This window comes from Lontra canadensis, unplaced genomic scaffold, assembly GCF_010015895.1.
Source record: "Lontra canadensis isolate GAN:19392208 unplaced genomic scaffold, GSC_riverotter_1.0 scaffold31, whole genome shotgun sequence".
NCBI classification, from domain to species: Eukaryota; Metazoa; Chordata; class Mammalia; order Carnivora; family Mustelidae; genus Lontra; species Lontra canadensis.
The window spans coordinates 2,777,058-2,796,549 of NW_022631025.1; the positions used below are offsets into that span (position 1 = coordinate 2,777,058).

At 40.6% G+C, this 19,492-nt stretch overlaps 1 protein-coding gene across 2 annotated transcripts in view; it reads right to left on the reverse strand.

Annotated features, from left to right (window-relative positions):
* The window catches only part of PTPDC1 (protein tyrosine phosphatase domain containing 1), a 52,029-nt gene that overhangs the window by 30,321 nt on the left and 2,216 nt on the right, over nt 1-19,492 (reverse strand). The window contains exon 1 of one of the 2 annotated variants that reach the window (XM_032866433.1): nt 14,108-14,133. The exons of the other annotated variant lie outside the window; for it this stretch is intronic. The gene's annotated coding sequence lies outside the window, so the exon portion shown is untranslated. Of the gene's footprint in view, nt 1-14,107; nt 14,134-19,492 lie in introns of those variants that run through there. 2 annotated transcript variants of the gene reach the window in all.

Here is a 19,492-nt window from a genome sequence, read left to right on the forward strand (position 1 = left end):
ATCCCTTTGTTGCGGGCTGACAGTATTACTAAAATATAATAGTTAATCTACAAAATTAAAGATGGCCCATCTTAAAGAATATCATATGTAGAGGAGCCTGGGTGGCTCAGTGGGTTAAACCTCTGCCTTTGGCTCAGGTCATGATCTCAGGGTACTGAGATCAAGCCCCACATCAGGCTCTCTGCTCAGCAGGGAGCCCGCTTCCCTCTCTCTTTTCTGCTCCCTGACTCTCTGCCTGCTTGTGATCTCTCTCTCTCTGTCAAATAAATAAAATCTTTAAAAAAAAAAAAAGAATATCATATGTATCCAAATGTGACTATACTACTATAAAAGTCATCTTAAAAATAGTAAAAGCTCTGTTTATTTGTAAAACATTTACATTTGTATTATTTAAATATTAAATTTTAATTTAATAAAATAACACGAATATATGCTTTTTATGAAACAGTAATTCTTCTATCCTAGGAAAAGCAGTGGAAAAATGGAGTTTTCTTTAATGGTCTAATTACCTGAGAGTTAATATATGCTTAGAGTTAAACTATTCATTTTCAAAGATCTGCGACATCTCATAAACATCGGTTTGGGAAACGGGACTTCCAGACCTTTCAAAGTCTCTGAGTTAAAACAGAAACTCGAAGGCAAGCATTGGTGCGCGCTCCTCTTCCTACTCCTTGCAGGTGTCACCACCTGCTTTGATCTAAACAGTGTCGCAGCCCCAGCTCCGCTGCCTGACACAGTAAACAGCCCTCCTCTTTGGCCAAGTGCCAGTCCCCACTCCTGTCCCACTGCCCCTTCCAGCTTCCTCCAGGAAACCCCCATTACTTAGCCAACAGACCTCAACCACTGACTTCTCTCCCTTATCTCCTCAGACTAACGCTCTGCAGCTGGTATAGCATGGCAGCTCGACAGCAGCCTTCATTGTAAGCTAATTTAGTCCCATCACTAACGTGACATCTTTCCGAGGCTTCTACCTGCCTCTCTGCATACCACGAGGCCTTTCTTCCCTGGCTGGTGGGAACATGAGCCACTTCCACCCCTCTGAGAGCCCTGAGAGTGGGACTGTCCACTCCTTCCTATGTTTGTCCCCAGCCTTGGGTAGTGTGCACAGATCAGTCCTCAGTCAAACACCAAGGCTGGCGGAGACTGCAGGCCCTCTGCACGTGTCCACGGCCCTCTCTGTGCCACCCTCTTCTCCCCAGTGCCCTTCATCTTACCCTGGCTCTCGGCGCATCTCTGAGGAGGCTCCCTCTAGGTCTCCTCCCATGCGGCAGCCTGGAAACTGCTTCCAGGGAGGCAGACAGTGCAATCTTGGGCTCACCATGTCTTTTCTCTCCTCTCAGGGATCACTGTCTTAAGCTGCCTGCTTTCCACTGTGCAAAACCCCATTTTTATATATTTTGTCTGGTTTTCTAGTTGTTTAAGGCAGAAGTGTAACCCTGGTCTCTGCGGTTTCACTGTGCTTGGAAGCAGAAACCCCTCGGCCTTCTCTGCATAACTGGCATCCACGGGAAGTCTGCGAGTGCTCTCTGCGCATTAACTCTGCATGAAAGCGGGGATGTGTCACCCAGCTGTGGGTAACGGACCAAGTACATGCGGCTCCGCTAGGCTAAAGCTGTGGCTAAAGCCACAGTCAGAAGTTCTGCGTTTAAACCTTGACTCTGTTCACTGCCATCTATACGAACCATTTTGAGCTTCAATTTTCTTTTCTATAAAATGAGGATTATCATATCTTTCTCAGCTTCTTATGAGGATAAAGAACAATTGCGTGTGTATTTCTAGCACAATGTCTGGCATACACCTATCCAATATATTGCTGTTATTTTAATTTGCAAACCAGTATCAGAGTATTTTGTAAGACTTTGTAAAGTAGTCCCTTGACTACCTAGAAAACAGTCCTGCTGGTAGTTAGTGATGGTTGACTTTCTCAAGAAGATTTACGAAACATTAACTTCATTCACAACTGAATTCATTTCATGTGCCTGGTTGCAGAGTCAGGAGAAACGGGGTTTGAACAGTAATCCTGTCATTTCACTGCACGATCATCTTCTTTAATTTCATTTCCTGCTGCTAATGACAGATATTTTGCTCGCTCTATCCTACAATTTGCTTTCATCCCAAGATGTTCCTCAAAATGACTCAACATTTAGGATTAATCACTGGCTCACTAATTAGTACCCAATACTTAAAACTCAGAATAGGAATGGACGATCATTCCTACTGTAGAGTCATCACGAAGTAAGAGTTTGACAAAAAGAATGTTCTCCTTCATAAAAAAGCCGTATCACATGAGAGACAGGCTCTGCAGTGACCTGAGGAGTTCTGAGGACACTGCCTTCCCTTCCCCCTTCCAGACAAAAAGTCTGCACATGTACTTTTGGGGGTAGCGGGTGGCGACTGTGTTAGACATGCCTGCAGTGAGGCGTGCAGCAGCCTCCTTCCGGGGTGTGCAGATCACTTGTGCTCCGCGGCCATCAGGGTCAAGATGTCTGAGGTGGGACATCTGGGAAGGAGTCAACCTGCCCTCCACCTCCTCCTGCTGCAAGAGGCCCTCTGCCCACATTAAAGACACAGGCCAACGGGATTACTTTCTACATGGCAATCGTGGTAGAAGAATTTGAGGTTGAAAAATTTAAGTTTGTATGGGCAAAAATAGAGATCTCCAAGTATGTGAGTGAACTTATGAAAGCTATATACTTTTATGTCCACAAATAATATATTAATAATAACTATAACACATAAGCTTACTCCATGCCAGGCACTGTTCCAAGTCCCTTCTTTGCCTTACTCATAATCCTCACCACACCACCATGTGGTGAGTACTACTATTATTCCAATTAAAAAAGAAAACAGTGTATTTTTAGAGCAGTTTTAGGTTCATAGCAAAACTAAGGGGAAAGTACAGAGGATTCCTCTGAACCCTTTGTCCCACCCCAACATGCACAGGCCCCCTCACCATCAACCCCCACACCCGACAGCACACTGGTCACAGCGGATGAGCCCCACAGACACATTCGTCATCACCCACCGTCTGCAGTTTACCTTAGGGAGCACTCGTGGTGCTGGATACCTTATGGGATGTGGATAAATGTTTAAGGACCTGTATCTGCCATTCAGAGAATTTCTGCTGCTCAGTCATCCCCTTCTCTGCCCCATGCCAACAACTCCTGATCTGTTCACTGTCTCCACAGATTGGCCTTTTTCAGAATGTCAAATTAATGGAATCATGGTGTGTCACCTTTTCAGATTAGCACCTTTCACTTAGTGAGATGCATTTCAGGTTTCCACACATCTTCATGGCCTGGCAGTCAATTTCTTCTTAGTGCTGGATAGTAGTCTATTCTCTAGAGGAATCACAGTTTAGTTACCAGTTACTTGCTGAAAGACATCGGACTTGCTTCCAAGGCTTTGCTGTTATGAATGAAACTGTTGTGCGCATTCACGTGCGGGTGCGGGTGTGCGCACAGGTCTTTCAGCTCCTACGGGAACGCCAAGGAGCATGACTGCTGGACCATGTGGTAAAAATGTGGTTAGCTTCATACATTATTCCCATTTTATGGATTAGAAAATGAAGGCAAAGAGAAGTCAAATAATTTGCCTACAGTCACACAGCTGTTAGATAGCGGAGCCGGGCTCTGAATTCACACCATTTGCTCCGGAATCTGTGCTCTCCACCACCACACACACGGTCTCTCAAAAGCAAAGACTCAAACTCGATAAAAGAAATTGCAGTATCACTGTGTGCATTTTAACTCTTCTACACTGATAATTCCTTAGCTTGCAGGAAACTTTTCAGACCTCTCTATCCATAGCAAGATTTTCAATTTGTTTTGCTTTGTGCGCTTTGTTAATCCTTTATCCAAATCTTAATTCACTGCTGCCCCAAAGACAAGTGTCAAGAACAAACTTCCTTTACATATTTTGGCCTCCTCCTCCTCCTAACAGAAATGCAGCTGGTCTGACTGTACGGTCATGAATCCACACACGCATGGACAGAGCTGTTGGCACTTACCAGCTCTACAATCTGAAGCACATTTGCCAACATCTCCGAGCCTCACATCTGCCCACAGTCATTGCAAAGATGACCTGCAAGCCCACGTACAGACTCATTCTGGGCCTGACCGTAATGGAATTCAGCCTCTCCTCAACAGAGCAGCCAGAGTGACCTTGTTAACATCAGCCAGGTCATGCTCCCCCTCTCTTCAAAACCCATCTAGCCACCCTGTTTCCAATTCAAACCCCTTCCCTGTTTCATCGTTCCCCTCAGGACTTTTGAAGAAAACACACCTAACATGGTACATAATTTACTGATTTATCCCTTTTATTGTCTGCCTTCCATGACCAGAATGTCAGCTCCATGAAGGCATAGAGTTTTGTCTGCTTTGTCAACTTCTGTATGAAACAGGACCCGGCACATAGTAGGTCCTCAGTAAAGAGGTACTGAATGACTACACAAATTACTGTTCAGTTAAAGGCAGCTTCCACTACCCCCACCACCGTTTAATCTCACCAAACCTCAGCCTTTTCATCTGCAAAGGGGAAGCAGTAAGCATGCCTTCCCTATGTCAAGGTTATTGCTGAGACCACAGAAATGACAAGATGGCACCACCATGCGAAGGCAAGGAATGGTATTTTCCTTATCTTAGTTTTTCCGATCATATGTATATCTCCAACTTCTTGCAGGTCTTCAACCTGACAGACGTGTGTTCCTTCTAATTCATTGAGGGGTGGGTCTGTTTCATTTCAACACTGCCCAGATTTTCTCTGCTTTAGGATGGCTTCCCTAATACCAATTATCCATTCTCTTACATCCCCTTATCATATAGGGCTGACTAAAGATTTACCTAGTGGCTTGGATGTTATAAAACCTAGCTTCCTGATAACACACAAGTCTTTAGTCCTTAAGGAATCTTTACCATTCCACATGTAATAAAATAGACAAACAGGGGCACCTGGGTGGCTCAGTGGAAAGCCTCTACCTTGGGCTCAGGTCATGATCTCAGGGTCCTGGGATCGAGCCCCGCATCAGGCTCTCTGCTCAGCAGGAAGTCTGCTTCCCCCACCCCCTCTCTCTGCCTGCCTCTCTGCCTACTTGTGATCTCTGTCAAATACATAAATAAAATCTTAAAAAATAATAATAAAAACAATAAACAAACAAAAAGCCCAATTTTTCTTTTTAAAATTTTTTTTCTTTTTTTAAGATTTCATTTATTTATGTGAGAGAAAGAGTAAGCTGGAGAGCACATGAGCAGGGGCAGAGGGAGAGGAAGAAGCTAACACCCCTCCTGAGCTGGGACCCAACACAGGGCTTGACCCCAGGACCCTGGGACCAAGACCTAAGCTGAAGGCAGATGCTTAACCAACTGATCCAGCAAGGCGCCCCCCCAAATATCTTTTAAATGGAAACATCCTCCCTTCTGAATCTGCACCTCAAAAAAAAAAAAATGAGGAAACTGGATAAAATTCTTTTTCTCCTGAAATCACCCCTGGGGGCAAGCAGGCAACATTTTTTAAAAATGCTTTTTCTTTCTTGACATCACTCCAGCCTTTCTAGCAAGCTAAGTCCTCACAGAAAGGACTAAGGGCTGCCTTGAATATACTGATGTCTGACACTTTGCTATGAACTTCACTCGCTTCTGTGATCTCACACCTTGAATGCACCTCAGGGAAGGCCCCTGGGCTCTCAGGAGACTCATCACAGATCAGGGAAAAACAACACCAGAGCAGGATCTTCTTTTTCATCATTTAAAGAAATGTGCCGTTTGGTTCAGAGTCTTCAGAAAACACATTACGATAGAACAAATGGGTAAAATGTTAAGAAAGTAAAAAGTAGGTGGAGCAGATTTTTGCAAGCAAGGTTTCCACCATCCCTGTGCTCTCCCCACAGCCACATGAGCCTCATTCCTACAGGTCTGAACCCACCCCTGTCAGTGTCACCACCACAGATCCTTCAAACTCATCAAGATGTCAACGGTTACTGATTTAACACCCATCAGAAGGGTTTTCTTAAAAACCCAGACTGCTGGGCCTTACCCACAGAATTTCCACTTAGTAGGTCTGGGTGGGGCTGAGAATCTGCATTTCTACCTGGTTTCCAGTGATGCTTTGAGAACTGCTGCATGAGACAAGCCATTTGCATTTAACTAACAGCCAGTGTTCATACAGGTCACTGTGAAGGTGTGTCTCCTGGGTTCTCTTTAGCTGGCAAATAATAAAACCCGCCTTTTACAATTCCTTAGTCGATCCTCACAAAATCCCAGAATGCATTAAGAAGCCCCACATCATCAATCAAACCTAGAAAAAGCTTCCTATTCCTGGGTGAGACCTGGGTACTAATGTTGCTCCCCAAATCCTAGTTTGGACCAAGTGATCACCTGGAGTCAGGTCACTGCTCTGCAGGTGGTATCAGCAGGAAGAAAGACTCCCCACAGCAGCCACTTTTGGGTCAAGTACGAGATACCACACCATTTTGGACGGCATAATTTGGAATCTTAACCAACAAATGTTTGTTAATTATTCCTTTTACTAAGTATATAAATGTTGTGGATACATAATTATGTTCACATTTAAATACATTTCTATGACATATTATTTAAAAATTTTTTTCAATTACAGGTAGTTCAAGTTCTTTTATAGGCATCATTAAAATGATTCTAAAATTTATGTGGAGAGGGAAAAGACCTAGAATGGCCAACACAATAATTAAGGAGAACAAAGTTGGAGGACTGACACTAACCAACTTCAAGACTTACTATAAAACTACAGTAACAAAGACAATGTAGAATTGGCCAAAGCACAAAAATATAAATCTGTAGAACAGAGAGCCCAGAAATAAACCCACATAAATAAAGTCAAATGATCTTTAACAAAAAGACAAAGCAACACAATGGAGCAAAGACAGTCTCTTCAACAAATGGTGTTGGAACAACTGGACACCCACATAAAAAAAAATCTAGACACAGACCTTACACTCTTCACGAAAATTAACTCAAATGGATGGAAGACCTAACCATAAAATGCAAGACTGCAAATCTCTTAGAAGATAACCCAGGAGAAACCATGATGAAACCATCACTACCTGGGTGTAGTGATGCCTATTTAGATACAACACCAAAGGTTCAACCTATGAAGAAAATAATTAATAAGCTGGAATTGATTTAAAAATTTTGCTCTGCAAAGACAATGTCAAAAGAATGAAAAGACAAGCCAGAGATTCGGAGAAAATTTTTGCAAAAGACACATCTGATAATGATTTGTTATCCAAAATATACAAAAAAAAAAAACTCTTAAAATTCAACAGTAAGAGAACAAACAACCTGATTGCAGAAATGGGCCCAAGACCGTAGCCGACACCTCACCAACGAAGATATACAGATGGAAAATAAGCATGTGAAAAGATGCTTCACGTAATATGCCAACAGGATGCAAATGAAAACACTGAGATACAGCTTCACACCTCCTGGAACAGCAAAACTGTGGAGCAAAGACAACACCAAATGCTGATGAGGATGTGGAGCGACAGGAATTCTCATACACTGTGGGTGAGAATGCAGACTGGTACAGTCACTTTGGAAGGCAGTTTGGTGGTTTCTTATAAAGCTAAATATACTCTACAATCCAGCAATTGCATTTCTATTTTTCCAAAGGAGTTGAAAACTATGTCCACACAAAAACTTGCACATAGATGTTCACAGCAACTTTATTCATAAAACTTGGAAGCAGCTAAGATTCTCTTCAACAGGTGAATAGATAAACTATAGTACATTAAAATAATAGAATATTATTCAGCACTAAAAAAAATGAGCTACCAAGCCATGAAAAGACATAGAGAAATCTTAAAAACCTGTCACTAAGTAAAAGAAGCCAATCTGAAAAGGCTACATGATACATGACTTAACTATATGACATTCCGAAAGAGGCAAAACTACAGAGGCAATAAAAAGATCAGTGGGGCTGGGGGAAGAAGGGCAGGATTAATAGGCAGAGCACAGATTTTTAGGGCAGTGAAAATGCTCTGTGTATTATAATGATGGATAAAGTCATTATGTATTTGTCCAAATCTACAGGATGTCTAAATCCATAGAACATTAAGAGTGAACTCTAAGGTAAGCAGTCTGGGTAACCATGAGGTGTCAATGTAGGTTCATCATTGGTAACGAATGAACCATTCTGGTGCGTGAGGTTGATCACATGTGCATGCGTGTGGGCAGGGGATATATGGGTCATCTCCGTCCCTTCCTCTCTAGGTTGCTGTAAACTTAAAATTTCCCTAAAAAAATAAAGGCTTTTAAAAAACGGACCCAAAAGCATAAAGAAAAATATAAATTGGATTCCATTTGAATCTAAAAATGACCTAAGTTTATGCTGTCTACAAAAACACACTTTAGAGTCAATGACACAGGCTGAAAGAAAAAAAAGATGTCAAAATAGATACCAAGTAAGCAGTAACCTAAATAGAGCCAAGATGGCTATATACTGTATAGAATAGAGTAAGACAAAAATTGTTACTATAGACACAATAAGGACATTTTACAATGGTTAGAAATCAATTCACCAGTAGGATATAATGACTAAATATCCATGCACCTAAGAACAGAACCCCAGGGGGCCTGGGTGGCTCAGTCGGTTAAGCATCTACTTTCAGCTCAGGTCATGATCCCAGGGTCCTGGGATGGAGGCCTGTGTTGGGTTCCCTACTCAGCAGGGAGTCCGCTTCTCCCTCTCCCTCTGCCCCTCCCCCTGTTCATGCTTTCTCTTTCTCTCAAACAAATAAAACCTTAAAAGAAAAAGAACAGAACCCCAAAATACACACAGTAAAACTGAAAACCTGAAGAGAGCAATACACAAGGCAACAGAAATAGCTGGAGACGTCAGCATTCCCCTTCCAATAATGAACAGAAATGAAGCGGAAGACCAGCAAATAAACAGAAGACTTAAAGGACACTATAGACTACCTAGTTGTAGCAGACATCTACAAAACACTTTAAGCCCAGCAAGAGCTGAACACAAATTCTTCTCAAGTGAACAAAAATATTCTTCAGAGTGGACCATATGCTAAGTCATAAAACAAACCTCGACAAATTAAAAAGAACTAAAACATACAAAGTACCTTCTTAGAAAGAAAGAAGAAAACTTAAATCAATAATCTACCATTTCACCCTAAGTAACGGGAAAAAGAGAATAAAATGAACCCAAGTAAGCAGAAAGTAGGAAATGAAAAAGAGTAGAGTGGAAATAAATAAAAGAAAGAAGACAAAAAATAATGGAGTCAATCAACAAACCCAAAATTTGATTCTTCCTAGGAGTGCCTGGGTGGCTCAGTGCTTGCCTTTGGCTAAAGTCATGACCCTGGAGTTCTGGGATCCAGCCCCTTGCTGGGTTCCCTTTTCCAGGGAGTCTGCTTCTCCCTACTCCTCTGTCCCTCACCCTGCTCCTTCTCTCTCTCTCTATCTCGCTCAGTCTCTCTCAAATAAGTAAAATATATAAAAAAACAAAATTTGGTTCTTTAATAGAGATCAAGAAAATTGGCAAATTTTTAGCGAGACTAACCAAGAAGAAACTCAAATTATTAAAGAGTAGAAAGGGACAATATAACTAACCTTATAGAAATAAAAAGGATAAGAAAAAACTACGAAGAAAAGTATACAAAAAAATAGTAAGATGAAATAAATTACTACGAAAACAGAAACTACCAAAAATATCTTCGTGAAGAAACAGAAAAATCTGAACAGATCTACAACAAGTAAAGAAATTAAATAATTTCAAAAACTTCACACAAAGAAAAACCAAACCCAGACGGTTTTACTGGTGAGTTCTACCAAACATTTAAAAAGGTATTAATACCAACACTTTTCAAACTCTTCCAAAATATAGAAGAGGAGAGAACATGTCATAATTCATTTTATGAGTACAGTATTACACTGATACTAAAATGAGAAAGCTATCACAGGAAAAGAAACTATTGACCAATGTCTCTTTTAAATACAGAGGCAAAATCCTCAGTGTTAGCAAACTGAATCCAACAGCATATAGAAAAGTATATATATATACACCATGAGCAAGTGGAATTTATCTCAGGAATGCAAGGTTAGTTTAACATTCAAAAATCAATGTAACATATCAATATTAAGATCAATGTAATGTATCAATAATAAAAACAAAAACCATGTGATCATCTCAACAGACACAGAAAAATCACCTGACAAAATCCAACATTCTCTCACAGTAAAAATATTCAATAAACTAGCAGTAGGAGGGGAATTTCCTCAACTTGATAAAGGGCACCTATGAAATATCCACAACTAACAACATGATTTACAGAAAGATGGAGGGCTTTCTCCTAAGATCATGAATAAGATAAGGATATGTACTCTTACCATATCTACTTAACATTGTAATGGAGGTTCCAGTCAGTGTGATAATGTAAGAATGAAAAATGAAAGACTTCTGTATTGAAAAAGAAGTAAAACTATTTCTACTTGTAGATAGGATGTTGTATTTAGAAAGTTCTAAGGAACTGACTAAAAAAACTACAGAACAGATAAGCAGGTTCAGCAAGTTGGCAAGATAGAAGATTGATACATAAACCCAGTTTTATTTCTGTAGCTTGAATTATAGCTTTATTTCTACAAACTGTTTAAAAATGCTCTTTTTCAAGTTGAATCAGTTCCCTCTACTCCTAATTTTCTGAGAGTTTTTAATAATGTATCACTGTTTGATTGTGTCAAATGCTTTTTCTCCATCAATTGATATACATATATGATTTTTGTCTCTTCAACCTGTTGACACAGTGGATACTCTGAATGATTTTTAAATATTGAACCAGCCTTGTACCTTCTCTCAGCACTGCTTTAGAGGGCCCACAAATTTTTTTTTTAAAGATTTATTTATTTATTTGACAGAGATGACAAGTAGGCAGAGAGGTGGGGGTAAGCAGGTTCCCTGCGGAGCAGAGAGCCCGGTGCAGGGCTCAATCCCAGGACCCTGAGACCGTGACCTGAGCTGAAAGCAGAGGCTTAACCCACTGAGCCACCCAGGTGCCCCAGGCCCACAAATGTTTGATATGTTGAGATTTTGTTCAACTCAATGTATCCTCCCCAAGACAAGCACATCCAGTCTTGTCACTTTTATTTAACACAGTATGGAGGCCAGAGCAATAATACAAGAAAAAGAAGTAAAAGACTTTCATACTGGAAAGGAAAAAGTAAAATTATGTTTATTCAAGGATGACATTATCTACATAGAACATCTGATGCAATCCACAAAAAAACCTATTAGAAATAGTAAGCCAATTTAGCAAGGCTATGGTATGCATATCGATATATAAAAATTGATCACATTCTTATATAATGAGGACAAATAACAAAATTAAAATTAAAAACACACATTAGCATGGAAAAATATGAAGTATTTAGGGATATATCTGATAAAAGAGATAAGCTTGTATACTGAAAACTATAAAGCACTACTGAGAAAAATTAAAGACCTAAAAAATGGGTGGGGAGGGGCAAGATCTACTGTGTTCATAGTTCAGAAGACTAGTTAAGATACCAGTTTTCTCCCTAATGACCAACAGAGCCATCACAATCCCAACCAAAAGCCCATAAAGCTTTTTGTAGAAATTGAAAGCCAATCATGAAACATATGGAAATACAAAGGATCCCCTGTAGCCAAAACACCACTGAAAAAGAAGAAAAAGTTGTCCATCTAACACTACTTAATTTCCAACAGCAGTAATAAAAACTGTGAAGTAGGAGCTTAAAGCCAGATAAATGGAGCAATGGGACAAAAAAGAAGCTCCAAAAATATACCCACACCTGCAGGACAACTGATTTTTGACAACGATGCAAAAGCAAGATAAGATAAATTACTAAATAAAACAAGGCAGAGAAGAATACATACAAGTAACTCCATTTATATGAAGTAAATCAAATGCCTCTTCAACATCTCTTCTTTGCTCCATCTCTGAGCTAAAAGACACTAACCATTTGTCCCAATTAGATCAGCTGCCATCCTCCTTATGGGCAAAATCTGCAAGGGATATTGGCAGAATCCACAGGGCACCTCCTATCCAGACTCAAACAGATCCTTCCGAATCTCTTCCCAGAACTAGCCAATACTGCATAAATAAAGCAGCCTTTCAAGTTATCAAGTCCATCATAGAATATCACAAGGATCAGGGCCTCATTATTTCCGGCACCAGACCCCGGAGTATCTCTAGCTCACCTGCAAGAACACTCAGTGGCTGAGGATGAAGCTGTGTCCGGGAACCTGAGCAATAAGTACCACTGATATCCCTCAGCACCCTGCTGTTCCAATCCCACACATACTGACACCCAACCCCACTGAAACCAAATTGCTCACTGTGACTGATCTATCCAGTGCATTTTTTTAGTATTCCAGTAGATAAGGATAGCCAAAATCTTTTTGCTTTCACTTGGGAAGAATTAAGATCTATCTGGATAGTTATGCCCCAGGACTTCTCAGAGTCCTTCTTACCGTTATAAACCTTAAAAGCTGATTCGGACGACAGAAGGTTTTCTGCAGGCTCTACTTTGTTCCAATAGGGAAATGATCAGCTCTTCTGCTCTGCTTCTCAGACCTCTTCACAGGAAGGGAACGTTCATCTGTTAAAACTTTTGCCTTTAAAGGGACATAAAACCTTCAAAGAAAAATTGCAGTGTGTTCAAACTCAGGTTGGAGACTCAGGGCCCCTGATCTCGGGACCAGGACTAGATTTGGATCCAGGGAGACCTCAAGGCATCCTGAACATGCCTAAACCTAAAACTGAACCCCAGTGAGAGGTTTTCTTGGACTAGCTGACTGCTGTCAAAACTGGATCCCAAACTTTCTCCTACAGCTCAACCTCTATTGCTTTCCTGAAAAATCAACAAACCTGACCCTATTATTTGGAAAGATAAGGATAACAGAGCTTTTGCGACTTCAAGGAAAAGTCTAATAAGACCCCTGCCTTTGGACATCTTAACCATCAACTTCCCTTTTTCCTCTTTGTCTGTGAGAGGGAAGGAATGCCCTTGGAGCGCTCACCCCACCAGGGACCATCATCGCCCTGTAGGGCATTACAGCTAACAACCGGACCCTGAATATGGCTCGGGTATAACCCCCCTTGCCTCACAGCCATTCCTGTCACTGCCCTCTTAGTTAAGGCCACTCCAGAAACAGTCGCAGGGTCCCCTCTAACCATCCCTCTGCCCCATGCAGTAGAAGCCCTCCTGAATTCTCCTCACACTCAATGATTTTCAGCCAGTCACCTCGCCTCCTGACATCCTCCTGCTAAATGCTGCCCATGTAACTCTTCCTCACTGCATAGACTTAACCCTGCTACTCTTCTCCCCCCCCACCCCCCCGTGACTGCTTAACGCTGACAGATCACCTTTTGACAATTTACAGGAATGTCTCTGCAGCTCAAATGCAGATTTTTAGTGGGTTACTGATGGTTCTTATTAAAGGATGAACCTGTTAAATACCGTGCTGGGTTGGCCGGGGAACTCCCTTTGAAGCCACTGAGGCAGCATGTTTACCTTTGGCTACTTCAGCCCAACAGGCTGAATTGCACCCCCTGACGTGATCCCCTAGCCAAGGGCGAGATAACAAGCATTTACATCAAGAGCTGGTATGCTTTCCAGCAACTCTTGACTTTGAAATACTATGGAAACAGTGAGGTTTACCTCCAATGGAGATAAAATTTTAAATGGCTATATCCAAAATTTATTACATGACATATTTTCACTGGCAGCTCTGGCCATTATTAACATTCCTGGTCATTCTGCATATGACTCCCTGGAGGCCAAAAGCATTCATGAACCAATACTGGGGAGGGGAGAGCTAATAGGGCCACAGAAAGTCCCTACTTTGCTTGTCCCACCCATTCCGAGCCCAATCCGGGGAAAACTGCTCTGCTCCCAGACTCTGGACCGCCTGCTGGGCCACTCCAGTTTGCCAAGTGGATCTCCTACAGCCTCCCTATCTCAGGGACAGACAGACATTTCAGTCGTGGTCTGTATGTTTGGTCACTGGACCGAAACGTTCCCTTGTAGACAGGCCACTTCTTCTCGTGTGGCTGAAATTCCGTGAGAAAGAGAATCCCTACCTGGGGACCCCTCTCCAACGTCCCCGCGATCAGATAATCCCTTTTACTGGGGGTGGGGGGGCTTCGGGAGATCTGCGCTGTCGGTGTGCGTTATGACACTTGCCCTCTGTACACCATCCTCGGTGCTCAGAGTTCATCGCATTCACTGATAGTGTCATGGAGTCTCCGCTGGGAACATTTGTGGAGATCATAATATAATTTGGAGTTGCCATATTACTTTTTCTGTTGTGTATAATTATTTTTAAGTTTTGCATTTTTTAAAATAGGTTCCACATGCAACACAGGGCTTGAACTCACAAACCTGAAATCAGGTCCTGAGATCAAGTGTTGGACCTTCCACCAACTGAGCCATCCAGGTGCCCCAAGTTTTGCCTTTTATTGCCTGTTAAACTTTTGTAAAAATGATGTGCCCAATAAGGTGACTCTAGCTCATGCTTCAAGATGATTTCCAACACTTACAACCTTGAGAAGACAGACTTTAGATGGGAAATACCTGAGAGTTTCTCCCTCCTCACCTTCCTTGTTACTCAACTGTGGCCTTAAGTGCTTTCCAACTGCTAAGCACCTTCCCTCTGATGTAGGACAGGACAACCAGGGAAGGTCCTCCCTGGCACCAAGGGACAAAGCAACTAAATACAGAAAACCTGACTCAGAACCAGCAATGCTTTGGGGGAAAGATGTTGATTAAAAGAGGGAAATGAGGGGCACCTTGGTGGCTCAGTTGGTTAAGCATGTGCCTTTGGCTCAGGTTGAATCCAGCAAACTGACTACATGAAAAGGGCAAAACATCATGATCACATAGGGTTCATTCCAATGCAAGGCTGATTCAACATCTGTAAGTCAATCAATGTGATTCATCATATTAATGGACTGAATGAAAAAAAGACAGGATTGGGATGTCTGGTGGCTCAGTCAGTTAAGTGTCTGCCTTTAGCTCATGACCTGGGGAGCGTGCCTCCCCACTGCACCCCCCACCGTCCCCTGCTTGTGCTTTCTCCTGCTCTCTGTCAAATAAATAAAATCTTTAAAAATAATAATAATAAAATTTAAAAATAAAAAAGATAGGATTATATTAATATATGCAGCAGAAAGTTCAAAACCCATTCATGATAAAAACTCTCAAAAAACTTAGAAGGGAACTTCCTTAACCTATTAAGACTATTTTTAAAAATCACAGCTAACATCATACTAAATAGTGAGATAAGTTTTCTCCCTAAGATCAGAAATGAGGCAAGGATGTCCTCTCTCACCACTTCTAATTCAACTTCATAATAAAAGTTCTAGCTAGTATAACCACACAAGGAAAAAAAATAAGAGGTACACAAATTGAATAAAAAGAAATACAACTGTCTTTATTCACAAACAACATAACTGTCTATGCAGAAAACCCAAAGAATCTACCAAATAATTCCTGTACATAATAAGTGAATTTAGCCAAGTTGAAAAGTACATGATCATGATCTAAAAGTCAACTGCTTTCCTATATGCCAGCAATGAATACTTGGAATATGAATTTTAAAAAACAATACATTTATAATAGCAGTCCCCAAAATGAAGTTCCTAGGTGCAGAGGTAACAAAATATGTACAGAATCAGCGTTCTTGAATTGGAAGACCCAACATAGTAAAGATGTCAGTTCTCCCTTAGCTTCATGCAATTCCTACTGAAGTCTCAGCCAGCTTTTTGGAAACATACTTAACCTTATTCTAACATTTACATGAACAAGTAAAGGTATTAGAACAGCGAATTCAATTCTAGAAAAGGAGAACAAAGTTGGAGGATTCATACTACCTGATTTCAAGACTTACTATAAAGCAATGACCACAAAGGGGCAAAAAAATAGGACTCATCCATCAATGGTACCTAACAGAGCTTAGAAACAGACCCACAAAAACACAGTCCATTTTGACAAAAGTGCCAAGACAAATCAATAGAGAAAGAACAGCCATTCAACAATTGGTGCCAGACATTGGAAGTACATATGCAAGAAACTAAACCTCACACAAATATTAACTCGAAACAGATCACTGACCTGTATGTAAAATGCAGACACTATAAAATTTCTAGAAGAAAACACAGGGGGAAATCTGCATGATCTTGGGTTTGTTTGGTGATGAGTTTTAAGTACAAAGCAAAAGCAAATTTATGAACAAAGAAACTTTCAAGTTGGATTTAATTAAAATGAAAACCCTAAACTCTGTGAAAGTCACTGTGAAGAGGATGAAAAGACACACTGAGAGAAAATATCTGCAAATCCCACATTTGATAAAGGACATGCACCCAGTATATGCCAAGAATTTTTAAGGCTGAATAATAAGAAGTCAACTCAATTTTTCCAAATTGGCAAAATGAGAGAGAGGGTAAGAAGAGAGGGCGGGGGTGGGAAGGAGAACATGGTGGCAGGAAGGACAGGTTCCAGGATAGAGAGAAGATGAATTTAATATTCGCAGGAGGACTAACTACTACTGTTTCCTGCTCATATATTGGTTGGGTAATTAGAGATATTATAGGTATCTACAGATAGTATTTCTATTTAAGAAAAAAACCTAAAAAAGCCATCAGTGTTTATAAATTGTGGTTGCTGTAGTATTTTTCTTGTAGAAAAGAAATTGGTATTAATTTGAATACTTTTGAGAGTAAGAAACAGTTGTGCAAATTCTAACACATTCTAATATTTCTCATGGAATACAAACCAGTTATGTTTCCACCAAGTTAGGTTTACAAGTACTGAGCTGGAAAATTGACTGTAATACAGGGATAAATTAAAAAACAAAAGCAAATGCAGAGTAATAATTTTAGTCTAGCTACATTTATCTGTAAAAATTTTCAAAATGATAGAAAAATGCATTTGTGCATTAGAAACATAGGGAGAAACTGGCGGCACATGGGTCAATCTGCTAACACCAGTTTTAAAAGATTTACGTTTGGACCAAGAAAGCAAGTGTTTGTCTTATTTTATTCCTTTATACACTTTTGTATTGTTTGAGCTTTACTTTGAAATTAAAAATAAAACCCTGTTATTATATTTTTTAGATTCTACTGAAAAAAAAATGTGCAAAAGATCTGAACAGATACCTTATTAAAGATCTACAGATGAAAATAAGCATATAAAAAGATTCTCATTACGGGGAAGCCAGTTAAAAACATAATGATATACCATTATACATCTATTAGAATAGCAAAAAACAAAAACTCAAGAAAAACCAGCAATATCAAATGCTGTCACGGTGGAGAGCAACAGGAACCCTCTTTCCCTGCTGGTGGGAATGAGTGTGGCACAGTAGTACCATTCAGAAGGTAGCTACAGTGATGGATACATGATGCTATCCATCTGTCAAAACCCCCAGAACTATTTTAGAGCATGAAGAATAAGCTTTAATGCAATATTTTAAAATGCAAATTAAAAAATCAACTGGGGAGTGAAGAGAAGGGGGATGCAGACTATAACAAAAGAATTTCATTGTATTATGGGACACTTGGGTGGCTCAGTCAGTTAAGTGTTCAACTCCTGATTTCAGCTCAGGCCAGTCTCAGGGTCATGATATTGAACCTCTCAGGTCATGGGATTGAACCTGAAGCAGCGTGGAGGCTGCTTCAGATTCTCTTTCTCCCGCCCTGCCCTTCCCCTGTTCATGTGTGCACACACTTGCTCTCTTTCTCTCTCTCTCAAATAAATGAACAAATCTTAAAAAAAAAAAGAATTTAACTGTATTTCAAATATATAAATATATGACATAAACCCACAGGAGAAAGGGACCTGTGTAGTTTGGAAAAGACTGGAAACTGAAAGACAAAACAAAAGGAACTATACATTCCCACTATCGTTGGAAACACTGTTTCTCATGGAGGTGCTGGTTAATGATTTTGATAGTGAACACATATAATAGGGCTGAAAAAATAAGTAAAAACATGGTGAATGGCAGAAGCCAGGTTTTTCACTGCTGGGAGTGGGAGGTTACAGATAACCGGTAAGTAAAGGGGCAAAGGCTAGAATGAACTGTGGAGTTCTGAATTAGAGTCTGAGACATCATTGGGAACTTCTGTTTAGCTTAATACAGAAACTGATGAGTAAAAGTAAAAATAATACAGACGTATGCATACACAGGTAAATAAATATACATATATTTATTTCCTAGCTCTGCTCACTCACAGGACCTAAAAACAATGACATCCCAGTAGCAATGAGCACATCAGAACAAATCCTGGGTTTTAATACCATTCTCCAGTAAAAAGATCCAGAGACCCTGCTTCTCTCCCTTTCCTTCTGCCCCTACCCCTGCTCACATGCTCTCTAAAATAAATAAACCTTTAACAAGATAATTTTAGAGACCACAAAGATAGATTTTTGGGGTCACAATTTTCTACCAAACTAGGTGTCCATTCTAATTGCCATTAAAGAAAATGATTTCCAAGAGAGAATAACATTATAACTTCTTAGAAATTAAGCCAAAGAACTATCAAAGCATTGACATTTTTATGGAACAAGCATAAGTTACACCTCTTAGATCAACTGTAAAAATACTTCAGACCTGGGGCACCTGGGTGGCTCAGTGGGTTGAAGCCTCTGCCTTTGGCTTGGGTCATGATCCCAGGATCCTGGGATCGAGCCCCACATTGGGCTCTCTGCTCCTCGGAGAGCCTGCTTCCTCCTCTCTCTCTGCCTGCCTCCCTGCATACTTGTGATCTCTGTCTGTCAAATAAATACATAAAAATAAAAAAAATCTTAAAAAAGAAACTTCAGACCTGCAAAATCTTCAGTTGTGCTCATTTATTTTCCTGTAGTTTCCTATTTTCTGACACAAAAACTACTTTCACATTTTTAATAGCAATTTTTTAAAAAGATTTTTTAAACTTTATTCATTTGAGAGAGAGAGAGAGAGACAGAGGAGCACAAGCAAGGGGAGAGGCAGAGGGAGAGGGAGAAGCAGACTCCCCTCTGAGCAGGGAGCCCAGCATGGAGCTAGATCCCAGATCCTGAGATCATGACCTGAGCCTAAGGAAGACATTTAACCATCTGAGCCACCCAGGCATCCCACACAAAGTACTTGTAACAAGCTTAATTGAGACTCAAAAGAGTTTTTAGAATTTTCCAACCACTATTTTGTTACAAATTAAACTCAGTGAGAAACACAGTTCCTTGTCATGTTAACATTCAGAAGCCAGGGCACCTGGGTGGCTCAGTGGGTTAAGCCTCTGCCTTCGGCCCAGGTCTTGATCTCAGGGTCCTAGGATCAAGTCCCTCAGCAGGGGACCTGCTTCCCTCTCTCTCTCTCTGCATGTCTCTCTGCCTACTTGTGATCTCTCTGTCAAATAAATAAATAAAGTCTTTAAAAACAAAAATTCAGAGGCTGTACAGTTTTATTGTTCAATCTGCAATTACCTTGT